Source organism: Lethenteron reissneri, chromosome 22 (assembly GCF_015708825.2).
Source record: "Lethenteron reissneri isolate LAM-NWPU_2019-01 chromosome 22, ASM1570882v1, whole genome shotgun sequence".
NCBI lineage: Eukaryota > Metazoa > Chordata > Hyperoartia > Petromyzontiformes > Petromyzontidae > Lethenteron > Lethenteron reissneri.
Window position 1 is genome coordinate 15439891 of NC_083800.1, and position 5422 is coordinate 15445312.

Consider the following 5422-nt stretch of genomic DNA (forward strand, 5'->3'; position numbering starts at 1 on the left):
GCTGAACCAGTGAAGAGAGCAGTTACAACAACAAAACGTTATATACGTGGCGATGGGCAAGCAGGAAGGGTCTGAGTGTAAAGGAATCCCATCCCCGCTACAACAACAAGACATTATATACGTGGCGATGGGCAAGCAGGCAGGGTCTGAGTGTAAAGGAATTCCATCCCCGCTACAACAACAAGACGTTATATACGTGGCGATGGGCAAGCAGGCGGGTCTGAGTGTATAGGAATTCCATCCCCGCTACAACAAGTCGTTATATACGTGGCGATGGGCAAGCAGGTGGGGTCTGAGTGTAAAGGAATGTCATCCCCGTTACAACAAGACGTTATATACGTGGCGATGGGCAAGCAGGCAGGTCTGAGTGTAAAGGAATCCCATCCCCGCTAGAACAAGACGTTATATACGTGGCGATAGGCAAGCAGTCAGGGTCTGAGGTAAAGGAATCCCATTCCCGCTACAACAAGACGTTATATACGTGGTGATGGGCAAGCAGGCAGGGTCTGAGTGTAAAGAAATCCCATCCCCGCTACAACAACAAGTCGTTATATACGTGGCGATGGGCAAGCAGGCAGGGTCTGAGCTGGAAAGAATCCCATCCCCGTTACAACAAGATGTTATATACGTGGCGATGGGCAAGCAGGCAGGGTCTGAGTGTAAAGGAATTCCATCCTCGCTACAACAACAAGACGTTATATACGTGGCAATGGGCAAGCAGGCAGGTCTGAGTGTAAAGGAATCCCATCCCCGCTACAACAACAAGACGTTATATACGTGGCGATGGGCAAGCAGGCAGGTCTGAGTGTAAAGGAATCCCATCCCCGCTACAACAACAAGTCGTTATATACGTGGCGATGGGCAAGCAGGCAGGTCTGCAGTGTAAAGGAATCCCATCCCCGCTACAACAACAAGGACGTTATATACGTGGCAATGGGCAAGCAGGCAGGTCTGAGTGTAAAGGAATCCCATCCCCGCTACAACAACAAGTCGTTATATACGTGGCGATGGGCAAGCAGGCAGGGTCTGAGTGTAAAGGAATCCCATCCCCGCTACAACAACAAGTCGTTATATACGTGGCGATGGGCAAGCAGGCAGGTCTGAGTGTAAAGGAATCCCATCCCCGCTACAACAACAAGGACGTTATATACGTGGCAATGGGCAAGCAGGCAGGTCTGAGTGTAAAGGAATCCCATCCCCGCTACAACAACAAGACGTTATATACGTGGCGATGGGCAAGCAGGCAGGGTCTGAGTGTAAAGGAATCCCATCCCCGCTACAACAACAAGTCGTTATATACGTGGCGATGGGCAAGCAGGCAGGTCTGAGTGTAAAGGAATCCCATCACTGCTACAACAAGGACGTTATATACGTGGCGATGGGCAAGCAGGTGGGTCTGAGTGTAAAGGAATCCCATCCCCGCTACAACAAGGATGCTATATCTGTGGCGATGGGCAAGCAGGCAGGTCTGAGTGTAAAGGAATCCCATCCCCGCTTCAACAAGGACGTTATTACGTGGCGATGGGCAAGCAGGCCGGGTCTGAGTGTAAAGGAATCCCATCCCCGCTACAACAACAAGGACGTTATATACGTGGCAATGGGCAAGCAGGCAGGTCTGAGTGTAAAGGAATCCCATCCCCGCTACAACAACAAGTCGTTATATACGTGGCGATGGGCAAGCAGGCAGGTCTGAGTGTAAAGGAATCCCATCCCCACTACAACAACAAGACGTTATGTACGTGGCGATGGGCAAGCAGGCAGGTCTGAGTGTAAAGGAATCCCATCCCCGCTACAACAACAAGACGTTATGTACGTGGCGATGGGCAAGCAGGCAGGGTCTGAGTGTAAAGGAATCCCACCCCCGCTACAACAACAAGACGTTATATACATGGCGATGGGCAAGCAGGCAGGTCTGAGTGTAAAGGAATCCCATCCCCGCTACAACAAGGACGCTATATACGTGGCGATGGGCAAGCAGGCAGGGTCTGAGTGTAAAGGAATCCCATCACTGCTACAACAAGACGTTATATACGTGGCGATGGGCAAGCAGGCGGGTTTGAGTGTAAAGGAATCCCATCCTCACTACAACAAGACGTTATATACGTGACAATGGGCAAGCAGGTGGGTCTGAGCTTGAAAGGAATACCATCCCCGCTACAACAACAAGGACGTTATATACGTGGCGTTGGGCAAGCAGGCCGGGTCTGAGTGTAAAGGAATCCCATCCCCACTACAACAAGACGTTATATACGTGGCGATGGGCAAGCAGGCGGGTCTGAGTGTAAAGGAATCCCATCCCCGCTTCAACAAGGACGTTATATACGTGGCGATGGGCAAGCAGGCCGGGTCTGAGTGTAAAGGAATCCCATCCCCGCTACAACAACAAGGACGTTATGTACGTGGCGATGGGCAAGCACGCAGGGTCTGAGTGTAAAGGAATCCCACCCCCGCTACAACAATAAGACGTTATATACATGGCGATGGGCAAGCAGGCAGGTCTGAGTGTAAAGGAATCCCATCCCCGCTACAACAACAAGTCGTTATATACGTGGCGATGGGCAAGCAGGCAGGTCTGAGTGTAAAGGAATCCCATCCCCACTACAACAAGACGTTATATACGTGGCGATGGGCAAGCACGCAGGGTCTGAGTGTAAAGGAATCCCACCCCCGCTACAACAACAAGACGTTATATACATGGCGATGGGCAAGCAGGCAGGTCTGAGTGTAAAGGAATCCCATCCCCGCTACAACAAGGACGCTATATACGTGGCGATGGGCAAGCAGGCAGGGTCTGAGTGTAAAGGAATCCCATCACTGCTACAACAAGACGTTATATACGTGGCGATGGGCAAGCAGGCGGGTTTGAGTGTAAAGGAATCCCATCCTCACTACAACAAGACGTTATATACGTGACAATGGGCAAGCAGGTGGGTCTGAGCTTGAAAGGAATCCCATCCCCGCTACAACAACAAGGACGTTATATACGGCGTTGGGCAAGCAGGCCGGGTCTGAGTGTAAAGGAATCCCATCCCCGCTACAACAACAAGGACGCTATATACGTGGCGATGGGCAAGCAGGCGGGTCTGAGTGTAAAGGAATCCCATCCCCACTACAACAAGACGTATATACGTGGCGATGGGCAAGCAGGCGGGTCTGAGTGTAAAGGAATCCCATCCCCGCTACAACAAGGATGCTATATCTGTGGCGATGGGCAAGCAGGCAGGTCTGAGTGTAAAGGAATCCCATCCCCACTGCCACAAGGATGTTCTAGACGTGGAGATGGGCAAGCCGGTCGGTCAGAGGGGAAAGGAATCCCATCCCCACTACAACAAGACGTTATACTGGTAGGAACGAAGTTAACCAGCCTACAATAGATTATATCGTACGTCCGTCCGTCCATCCGTCCGATGTACGATTAGGTGTATCAACATCGCCCCCTATTGCAAACACTTGGCAGGACCCTACAAAAACCTTTAGACTCATTGAGGCTTTCCTGGCTAAACAAGTGTAACATTCCCTTATAATTCCCTGAGATAGCTTTTAATTAAAACATTTAAATTAAAAATTAACTCAAAGCGGCCTAAAGCCTACAGCTAGGCCTAAAGCCTAGAACTAGGCCTCAAACTCTCCCTTCGTATTGTACCCCCGCGTGTGTGAAAGGGAGTTAATGTTTAACAATGTTACATTCCCTGATGTTTTTAAATGGAAACATTAAAATTTATAGCTTTTACATTAATAATTAAAACATTTAAATTAAAAATTAACTCACAGCGGCCTAAAGCCTACAGCTAGGCCTAAAGCCTAGAACTAGGCCTCAAACTTTCCCTTCGTATCGTCCGATTAGGTGTAGCAACATCGCCCCCTACTGCAAACACTTGGCAGGACCCTACAAAAACCTTTAGACTCAGTGAGGCTTTCCTGGCTAAACAAGTGTAATAATACATTGTTTATATTCTTTGGTTATTCGTTCATACCAGCCCACCCCGCAGGGACCTGTTATACATGGCGATGGGCAAGCAGGCAGGGTCTGAGTGTAAAGGAATCCCATCCCCGCTACAACAAGGACGTTATATACGTGGCGATGGGCAAGCAGGCAGGGTCTGAGTGTAAAGGAATTCCCTCCCCGCTACAACAAGACGTTATATACGTGGCAATGGGCAAGCAGACGGGTTTGAGCTGAGAAAGGAATCCCATCTCCGTTACAACAAGGACGTTATATACGTGGCGATGGGCAAGCAGGCAGGGTCTGAGTGTAAAGGAATCCCATCCCCGTTACAACAACAAGACATTATATACGTGGCGATGGGCAAGCAGGCAGGTCTGAGTGTAAAGGAATCCCATCCCCGCTACAACAAGACGTTATATACGTGGTGATGGGCAAGCAGGCGGGTCTGAGTGTAAAAGAATCCCATCTCCGTTACAACAACAAGACATTATATATGTGGCGATGGGCAAGCAGGCGGGTCTGAGTGTAAAGGAATCCCATCCCCGCTACAACAACAAGACGTTATATACGTGGCGATGGGCAAGCAGGCAGGTCTGAGTGTAAAGGAATCCCATCCCCGTTACAACAAGACGCTATATACATGGCGATGGGCAAGCAGGCAGGGTCTGAGTGTAAAGGAATCCCATCCCCGTTACAACAAGACGCTATATACATGGCGATGGGCAAGCAGGCAGGGTCTGAGTGTAAAGGAATCCCATCCCCGCTACAACAACAAAGACGTTATACGTGGCGATGGGCAAGCAGGCAGGGTCTGAGTGTAAAGGAATCCCATCCCCGCTACAACAACAAGGACGTTATATACGTGGCGATGGGCAAGCAGGTGGGTCTGAGCTGGATAGGAATCCCATCCCCGCTACAACAACAAGACATTATATACGTGGCGATGGGCAAGCAGGCAGGGTCTGAGTGAAAAAGAATCCCATCCCCGCTGCAACAAGTCGTTATATACGTGGCGATGGGCAAGCAGGCGGGTCTGAGTGTAAAGGAATCCCATCCCCGCTACAACAACAAGGACGTTATATACGTGGATGGGCAAGCAGGTGGGTCTGAGCTGGATAGGAATCCCATCCCCGCTACAACAACAAGACATTATATACGTGGCGATGGGCAAGCAGGAAGGGTCTGAGTGTAAAGGAATCCCATCCCCGCTACAACAAGGATGCTATATCTGTGGCGATGGGCAAGCAGGCAGGGTCTGAGTGTAAAGGAATCCCATCCCCGCTACAACAAGACGTTATATACGTGGCGATGGGCAAGCAGGCGGGTCTGAGTGTAAAGGAATCCCATCCCGCGCTACAACAACAAGACGTTATATACGTGGCGATGGGCAAGCAGGCAGGTTCTGAGTGTGAAGGAATCCCATCCCGCTACAACAAAAACGTTATATATGTGGTGATGGCAAGCAGCAGGGTCTGA